Genomic DNA, 10104 nt, shown 5'->3' on the forward strand with positions numbered 1-10104 from the left:
CACAAGAGAAACAAAAAAGACAGTATAGAGTCTCATAAAAGCTGCCTTTAAATATCCCTAGGAGCCAGGGTGAGGGAGACCCTTGAAAGCCCCAGCCTGGGCAGAGCGAGGCTGTGGAAAGATTGTTCTGTGTTTCATTCCCTCTTAAACTTCCCCCAACCCTCACCTTTTTAAAATAATTAAGGACTTGAGGTCTAGACTCATATACAGGTAATAAGAGAGTTATGAAGCAGTGAACCCACAATCCTCAAACTCAGACAGCATCCCTGAAGAGGACCCAGGAGGCGCTCTGGCCTGCTCTGGCCTCTACCACCCTGAGAGTCCTCCTAGCCAGCAGGAGTGGGAACCTGCCTTTCCTTCTTGACAGCCTTTCCTGTGGAACCACTGCTTCCCCAGGCAGGAAGAAAGGGAGATTTGGCCACCCCAGCCTTTCCCTTCCCCATCCAGATAGACAGAGGCCCTGCCCTTGGCTGAGCCGAGACACCTCCTGTTTCCCCTCTCCTTGAGCCAGACCCTGTGTCCCCTTGCTCCAGGCCACCTTCTGTCTCTAAGTCTAAGTTTGCCCACCTGTAAAGTAGATTCAGGATATATGTAGAGGGCTGTGACAACAGACTAGGAAGGTTTGCTACTGTATATACTGCCATTGAGAAGGGGGTAATGTTCAATATGTAGAAGCTTCAGAATTTAGAGGTCCCTCTTTACCCAGGACCTGGGAGGGAAGTAGATGTTTTGCCAAAATACTTCTTCATTCCTTTAAAAAGTACATCTTTCCTATGCAAGAGTGTCTCACATGTGCTTATCCAAGGTGCTTCTAGATGGTGAGCAGTGTTCAGCTTAGAAGTGGTGTGTGCTCTGTCTGTCTGTCTTTGTCTGTCTGTTGTATACAGTGGGTGCCATATAAAGCTGATCAATGGTGGTGCTTCCTGCCTGCTTCTGTGAGATGGGCAAAAGATTCAGCTTAGAACACCACGACTCTCTTTGCCTTGGTCAGCCTTTCCTGGGCCTGCAGGGCTTGCACATGTTTTTCCCAGGAGGATAATTTCCCCTCCACGCCATAGACATGGATCAGACTAGTCTGGGGCCCCAGCTGTGTGATGGGCACTCTGATCCCCAGATATTGCTGAGGCTGGAAGCCTCTCATCTGGTATCACATCAGACGGTAAAGGATGTGGGGGTGGGGGTGGAGGGTTCCTCCTTCATAACAGTTTCTAAGAAAACTTGTTCCCACTTATTCCTCTGTCTTTGACTCATTTTTGGAGGGAATGGGAATGAAAAATAGATACAATAATGACATTACCAGGCAAGGTGTGGTATATACCAACAAATAATTTCCAACTGAGAGAGGAACCAGCACTAAGGGCATCTGTACACGAGCACAATGCTGACACATAGACTGATTACCCTGGACACAGATGAAGATATGTAGCACCTGCACATTCAAACATATATTCACATGGAGGTGCTAGGTACTAGTTGCTAAGCCCTTGCTAGGAGCTGGGGCTCAGGCATGTTCTAAGTAGTCAGAGTTAGGGGGGAAGACAGTTAGGGGGGAATGCAGTTATAATGGAGGGCCACACAGGGTCTGTGATAGCAAGAAGACTACCTAATTCAGACTTGATTGGTAGGGGAGGTCAGAGAAAGATTTCCTGAAGGAAATTAAGGAGGGGAAGGGTCATCGAGGATGAACTGGGACCTTTGGACAAAGCCGTTTGGATAGCTGCATCATTTTGATAAATTATCTTTATTACCAAGAAATAATAATGATACCAATTATTCAGTGCCTGTTATGTGGTAGACAGTGGGCACAAGACAAGACCCTTTTCCGATCCCTAACTCTACCTGAAACTTTAACTCATTGTCAAGTCACGTCAAGACCCTTGAACCAAAATGGCATTTAAAGTAGTTTGTTTCATGATTAGGCACTGGCAGACTGTGTGCCAATGTGTAAGGAGTTGGCAGGGTCTAGATTAGGGGTTGGCAAACTACGGCCTGTGGGCAAATCTTACCTGCAGCCTTTTTTTTGTATGGCCTACAAATTAAGAATGGTTTTTACATTTTTAAAGGGTTGTAAAAATAAAACAAAACAAAAAAGAATATGAGACAGAGACCATATGTGTCCCACGAAGCCTAAAATATTTATCTGGTCCTTTAAACAAAAAGTTTACCGACCCCTATAAGATCCTGGAAGACTTGTATAATGTCAATGAGTTTGAACAACATGGTGTTTGTGTCTCTGTTGTGTGTGCATGTATTAGTCTGAACCCTTTCAGTTGCAGGTGTCAAAAACCCAACTCAAACATGTTTAAGTCAATAAGAAATTAATTGGCTTACATAATTGATAAATCAAAAGATGTATCTGCCTTCAGGCACGGCTGGATCTAAGGGTCCAAATGATAATATCTCCATCTCTTGGCTCTGCTTCCCGCTGTATATTGGCCTCACTAGTTCTATCTCTAAAGTCCTAGGGAGGACCTTGGCCAGAATGGACATGTGCCACCTCTAGGGTGGAAGAGTAGGCCACCATAGTTGACAACATAACCAGGACTGTGCAGAGGGGAGAAATGGGTCCCCAAAGGAAAGGATGGTGGGCAGATAAGCAATAGGCATCCACTACATTCCACCCCTTTATTGCTCAGCATCCACCTATACTTTTCTTGACAAACACAATTTCAAAAATGTGCCTGCCTAACAATGCAATGATCTTAGGGCCAACAAAAAAACACCCACTTCCCAATGGAAGACAAACCAGAATCGTGTCCAGTTGCTTTATCGAGCCCTCAGTCCAGGGTCTCTTTGTGATGTGCAATTCTTGATCAGGTCTGGATATAACTTCTTAAGATTTTGCAATCTACAGCTAAAAAGGTAAATTTAGCTGCCCTTACATAACCAATATGAAATAGTGGAGAGTAATAGAATAACCATTTTTTAAAAGGAAAAAAACGCCTTCCATTTGGAATAGAGGAGAAGAGAAAACAGTGGTCACTAATCTATGGCATAAAGCACATCCTTCCACACAGTGGAGTAAGTTTCCTTGTCAACAAAACTGGTTGCCCTTGGTCCTTTCCACTGGAAAATATCTCCTTTATCCATTGTCCTTTATGGACATCCCTGAGAGGATGCCCCTTCTGGAATTGAAGCACCCCTCTTCCCTTTGGACATGGTTTTGGGCCTAAAGTTTGCCTTAGAGATTACGCATTCCCAGATCCCTGTTTGCCAGGTGTGAAGATTTTCTCTCGATATGATTCCTTTCAAACTGATTGGTTTGATTCCCGGGATCTCTGTGAGCTAGTAACCATCATCAAGAATCTTGCTGAGTCCTTGTCCTTGAGTCTGGACCTGGTCCTTGTGGTTTTCGTCTCTTAGCTACAGGTCACACTTTGTCCATTCCCCTCCCCATCAGCTTCATGGCTTCCATAATGGCCCGTCTGTGGTGATAAGTCAAGCTTAATCTGTCCCATGCCCGCAGAGAGAGATTACTTCTTCAACACTCGGCTGGCGCATGCTCCAGTGGCCCTGACCAGATAGTCAAAATCCCTGAGTAGGACTGACTCCTAGGCTTCAGCCCCAAGGAGATGCTTAGGAGAGGAGGGAGGCAATCACCCAGCCACTCATTCTGGCCAGCCTGCAGCTTGCTCTACTCCTCACCCTCTGGCCATGGTCCATGATTACACTGAGACCACATCACCAAAGTACTCCTGAGGGGAGTCTGTCAGTGGACACTGAATTTGTGGGCCCTCTGAGAATTTGTATAACTTGGGGACTGTGGGCAGAGTCTTCAGCCTTCAGCAGGGCCCCCAGAATCTCTTTCTTTCTCTGGATGCAACCTGGGTGTTTTGGATGCAGGGAGAAGAGACCTTTGATCTGATATAAGACTAATGACCTCTAACCCTGGAAGCAGCTCTGGATCCACTATGTGCTCTGACCAGATCTGGAGTCTCGCTTCTGCCTCAGTGGAACAGAACAGGCATGCAATACCCTCCAAAAGAGGGTGCTAAGGACATGGAGATCACAGAACCTCTCTTGAACTTTTTCCAGCTTTGGTTGTAATCTTTGGGCATCCACTGTCCTGACTGCACTTCCCTACATCGTGACACAGCCAAACCCAGCAGGGCCTCAGAGGCTATTTTTGGCCTCTAGGCCTCCCCTGATGGCCAGTATATCTGCACGATTGTGTTACACAGCCCTGTCTTCTTTGGGAGAGCCAATGAAGGAAGAAACCTCCTGGGCTCAGGGAGCTCAGAACCAATGCAGGCCAAGCAGCTGCCCTTCCAGCCTGAGCAACATGGGGTCCACAAAGAGGCGACCAAGTCTGTGCCAAGCGCAGACTCAGAGAGGGCAGAAAGCCACTCTTTTTTTCCCCAGCCCTGATTTCAGACATTGCTATCAAAGTGTTCTCTACCCTCTATCAAGAGCCTTTGATTGGCCATCTGTAGAGGGGACTTTGAACTTCTAGGCTCTGGCCTCCTGCCCTCCAGTTGCCTAAGAGTACAGAGACCCAGAAGGCAGAGTAGGCGGCAAGCCTGGGGCTGCCTTTTCCCAAGGGCAATCTTAGGTGCCCAGGAGAAAATGCACGGACCCACGAAGAGAGCCTGTGAATGAGCCTCAGCTTCTCTTTGACAATTGGACAGAAACAGCCTGACATAGTGACCTTGGCACTGCACCCCCTACAGGAAGCCAGCATTCTGGGCTAGATTCGCTGTATTTCAGCAGGAAAAATCCGTTGTGTCCTCAGGACTTTCTTGCTGCCCCACTGTTGGCACTCAGTGTTCAGATGGGGGCTTTGATTGTGGCTCCATATCTTAACCCAAGTACTCTAGAAAGCAGACTGTAAGGCAAGGATTAAAGTGCTCACACTGTTGTGGGAGATAGAACTCAGGATGGTGAGAGGGGAGAGGAGACGTGAGGCAAGGAAAGATGTGAAGGAATGTAAGACAATGGATTACTGTGTTGGCCCCTGCTTCACATGAGCCATGAGGAGACAGCAGCTCACCTGACAAGGTGGTTTGCTAAGCATATGGTGTTTGCCGGAAGAAACCGCACCTTGGAGCAGTTCACCAAGAGGAGAATTGAGAGGGAATTTATATATCTGTCCCCTTCTCATCTCATGTTTTCCTTTGGCCAAGGTGCACCCCACAGAGAGCTAACTCCACTGCACTTCTGAGTTGTATCATTTGCCTCCTGAGTAGCTGCTTGGGAAATCAGATCCAGTGGCTTGCCATGTGGCATTTCTACCATCATGTGGAATTGGAGGGGCTACTTGGCATAGGTGAGGTGCAAACCAAGAGAGAGAAAGGAGGTGACTCTAGGGAGTCCAAGAAGGTGCATGAGGTTTGTGACCAATACATCCTACTCTCTCCCACAAGATTCACAGCCAAGGTCTCCAGGCACAAGAACCCCCCAGCACTGTCTGAACTCTAAGCGAAATAAACATTATTTAATTTGGGTGAAAAAAGCATTCAGGTGTGGTTTGGAGGATCAGGCTTTTTCTCTGGAATTTTCCAGGCCCTAAACTCCAGTATCTCCTATTGGATTTTCTACCTCTATGCCTTTGTTCTCGCTCACTGTAGCTTGGGGAGGAGGATCTGGCTTTTATAATATGTAAGACACATGATTATCTGAGCCTCGGCAGTCTAGCTTGCTGGTCACAGGCAACTCTAAACAAAGCTATATACGGTTCCAGTTCTGCCAGCATGGAAGAAAGCTAAACCACAGGACCTTATGGAAAATCTTGAGCAGAGGCCAGAATACTCCAACATCCAGACACTTTTCCAGTGTGTCCCTGAAATCTCCATCTATAATTGATGCATGAGACAAATCTCAAGATAAAATAGAAGGTAACCAGCTGATTTGATACCACACCACAGGGATTTCCAACTTCCCAGCCAAGGATCATCAGATTCCCACTGCCTCCATTTCATTTCACTTCTGCCAATTCCACATTCTAGAGACTGTTGTTTGCACACTCCAGTCCATTTCTTTATTCGGACTGGTTTAATTACAAGTGATAGGAACCAACACAGACCACTTGAAGCAAGAAGGGAACTGAGAAGCGTTGTGGTATTACTGACTTCAGGCGGGACTGAATTCAAGAGCTCAAACAAACGTCATCAGGGCTCTCTCACTCCATCTCTCAGGGCTCTGCTTCTCTTTGTGCCTTGGTTCCATTCTCTTTCCTGCCATAAATAGATTTTCTCCATGTGGCAGGGAGGGCTGGGTAGCAGCAGCTTCCATCTCATATGCTCTCAGCATCATGGCCTCAAAAGCGAGAGACCTTTGAGGGGAAGATTATGATCGGCTCTATTTAGGTCACAAACCCATACCTGAATTAATCACTTTGGTCAGGGTGATGGAGTCCCCTGCCTGGCCTGATGGGTCATTTATTTATCTCTAGGGGGTACAAGGGGGCGGGGCAGAGGTGGCATTGTGACTCTCAGCTCCACCAAGTACTTATGGAGTATAAAGACATGTCCTGCATGGTCTGGAAGAACATGTCATTTAGCCTGGATGGAGTATAGGATGCAGGGGAGCGAGCGGTGAAAGTCACGTAGAAGCCAGATCCAAAGAGAAAGTATAAGTTTTATCCTGGGGGCAGTAGGGAGCCATTGAAGGATTTTAACAGAGGAGTGACATGATCAGATTTGGATTTTAGAAAGATTCCTTTGGGCAGCTAAGTGGAGAATTGATCAGGGGACAATATACTGGGATAGGTGGTCTAGTTAGGAAGCTAGTACAATGGTTCTGGTGATGAGGATTAGGAATTTAAAACAGGGAGTGATTTAAAATGTATTAAGAGGTAAACTTTAAGATGTTTATGAGGTAAAACTAGTTCAGTTTAAATGAGGCTGGGAGAAGTCTAAGATGCTTCTCTCTCAGGATTCAGGCTGAATAAGTCACAGGTGCTACTTACTAAGCTAGGAACATGAAGGAACACTGACTGTGAAGAAGATGAGTTTGCCTGTGAGGCATACAAGTAGAGTTGTCTAAAAGTCAACTGAAACTCAAGAGGTAAACGATGGAGATAGAGATTTGGGAGTCCTAGTCACTCACAGTCAGTGTGTCACCCAGGCTGATTTAAACAGAAAAGCCATTTGTTGAAAGGGGACTGGCTGGGTCATGGGATTGCCAAGCAGGAGACGCAAGCTTGGAAAATAAGCAGGAACAATGGAAGGACAATCCACCAGAGCAAAAGCCAAAATCAGATACCAGACTCAGCCCAGCAACAATGCTGCCACTGTCATTATCACTGGAAACTAGCACCGGTACTCACGTACAACAGCCCCCCGGCATGGAATAAAGCTGACCCTACTATGGCCACTGCTACCAGGATGAGTTCTCCATGGTTCTGTTTCTCTGAATTATTAACATTTCTGGGGGCTACTTGGCCAGGCCTAGGCCACATGCCTCTCTTTTAGTTGCCAAAGAGCTGGGAAAGCAAAGATTCAACCTTTTCAATGTCTGTCATGGAAAGTGGGCTCTGCTTACCTCCAAGACTTGTAACATAGGAAGGGGATTCAGATTCTGGGAGGCCCCAAATTACCAAGGTCTGTCTCAAGTGGGTGCTGTTGAGGTCACTGGGAAGAGTGATAAAAGTAGAAATGGGTGTGGACTGAACTCTTTTATAAAAAAATTTCAATAGTGAATGACAGAAAAGGAGTCTATTAAGGATGCTGTGAAGGAGCCATATGAGGTGTAAGAAGAAACTGGAAGAGCATAGCCCGTACAAGCCAACGGAGGAAAGGGATGCAGGCGCAGGGTGATCAACAATGCCAAATGACATGAAGTGGTCAAATAAGCCTGAAATTTTCTAATGGATTTGGCGGTTTGGAAGTAGTTTGGAACTTTGGTGAAAGTATTTTCGGTAGAGATTTTGGGGAGAGGTCAGATGGTACTAGATTTAAGGAATAAATGGGAGGTGAGGAAGTGGAGATGGAGAATGCAGACTACTCCCTGGAAGCTTGGTTGAAGGCAAGAAAATATGTGCAGTAGTCAGTAAGGTGTGGGATTAAAATTGGATTATTTTAAAGATCGGGCTAATTGATCAAGTTTATATGCTGAGGTCAAAGAGTAAGAGAAAAAAGTTGAATGTCCGTGAAGGAGAGGGGTAAGTGAAGGAGCAGAGTTCCTTAAGAGGCAAAAGGGGATGAAACACGTATCACAGTGAAAGGATTAACCTTGGATTTGACGGGAGACCTCTCTACCTCCCAGGAAAAAAGGATGAGAGAGATTCAGATGTTTGGAGGGTGCTGAAAATTGACAGCGCCTCCCCTCATGGCCTTTATTTTCTCTGTGAAGCAGAATGGGGGATGGGTGGCAGAAGCTGATGTGTGGAAGGACTCTGGATGCACTGAGGGCCCAACAGAGGAGACAATTTGTAGTAGCTCTGTATGGGTACAAGTTAAGTTAACTTAAGCATTTTATTCTAGATAAAGGTAACTCATAGACCTCAAGGTCAGAGGGCCTCAGGAAGGGCCTGGGAAGATTCCAGCAACCAGACAGCAGTCTCGTCATTTCTAGTCTCTACCTCTCCATGCTTCATTCTCTCTCTGTAGATAGTCTTTCTCCATTTCTCATTCCTCATAGTAGTTGGGAGGCGGATGCACCATAGCTCCCAAGTTTATGTCTCTTCTGCTCAAGAAAGCAGTCCAGTTAAAATCATAATCTCTCAGCCCTAATCCAAGATTCCCAATTGATACCATCTGTGTAGCAGAGCTTGGATTAGGAATCCACTCACCGTTCAATAAACTGCAGCCAGGGCCCCAGGGGTCACACAAGACAAATATAGTCCTGAGGCCTGTAGATCTGGAGGGTGAGTGTGGAAAATATAATTCCTAAAGGATGGGGCTCATGGGTTGGACTAACCGAAAACAGTGTCCACTCACGAGCTCAATTCTGTAGGATTGGGTGATTTCCTTTGTCCTGGTTTAGGATGTGAGAGTAGAAAAGGTAAATGACCGGATTGATACAGGGATTTTAAGGGCAAGCATATTAACAAAAATGTGAGTGAAGTAACTGACCATAGGATCTGGACCAGACAGGAAAAGAAGTAAAGCCAGGAAGATACTGATAAACCATGAGGCAGTGGAGATTCATGAGATTCATGATAAGTAGAAGAGCTAGTGGTGTGAGATGAGAGGGGGTAAGGAGGGGAAATCCTGGAAGGTTAGAGAATACTGGAGTTTGACAGTTCACTCACTGGGACAGACCCCCTGTGCTTACTTAAAGTGCTAATGTTCAAACACTTCTATGCATGCAGGGCTCCAAAGAGCTATTATGGGGCCCTTGCTGGTGAGTTGTTTTAGGCAGCAGAACCAACTCCTGCCCCAACTACTCTGAATTTCTGTACTCTGAGACTAAGACTATAAGTCCTGCTACTTTATATCCCTCACTTTTTTCACTTATTATAAGCAACGGGTATAACAGACCAATACTGAGACAGTGTTGTGGCCCAGGCTGAATGGCAAGGTGAGAAGAGAGGGGCATAAAAAGGAGAGGGAGTCTGAAAGAAGATGCGGAGGATATTCAAATGTAAAAACACCACTGTGAAAATTGTGAGTGACGCCGGCTCAGGAGGGAGAGATATGACACGTGTTTATATCACTCAGGGCCAAAGCCTTCCTTCTGTGTGCTGTGTCCCGCAAAACAGAGGGAGTGAGAAAGGAGAGTAGATCTAAGACAAGTCTTTCCCCATCCGTGCTGATGGAAATGAGGGGCTTGTGGGAGCCCCAAGACACCAAATTCTGATAAGGATGAGGAGGTCTGGTCATGTCTGAGGTTAAGAAACACAATAACCACAATCACAGCTTCCATTTATGGACTACTTTCTAGTCCTCTGCTGGTTACTTTATGAGGTTGAACCATATGAAATTGTGGGTATTTGCCTCTTTATATCCCACAAAACGGTAATTGCATCCAGTTCAACCTACCATCTCATTTCAGGATGAACCTCACACACACACAGCAGCCTCATTAAATAGCTATTATTGTCCCCACTTTACAGATGAGAAAATTAAGACTCAGAAAGTGAAAGTCTTAGTTTAAAGCTGAACAGACAGCTGAAACCAAGCTTTGAAACTAGATTGTCTGAATAGAAGGCCACAGTGCTAT

This window comes from Equus asinus, chromosome 2, assembly GCF_041296235.1.
Source record: "Equus asinus isolate D_3611 breed Donkey chromosome 2, EquAss-T2T_v2, whole genome shotgun sequence".
Taxonomy (NCBI): domain Eukaryota; kingdom Metazoa; phylum Chordata; class Mammalia; order Perissodactyla; family Equidae; genus Equus; species Equus asinus.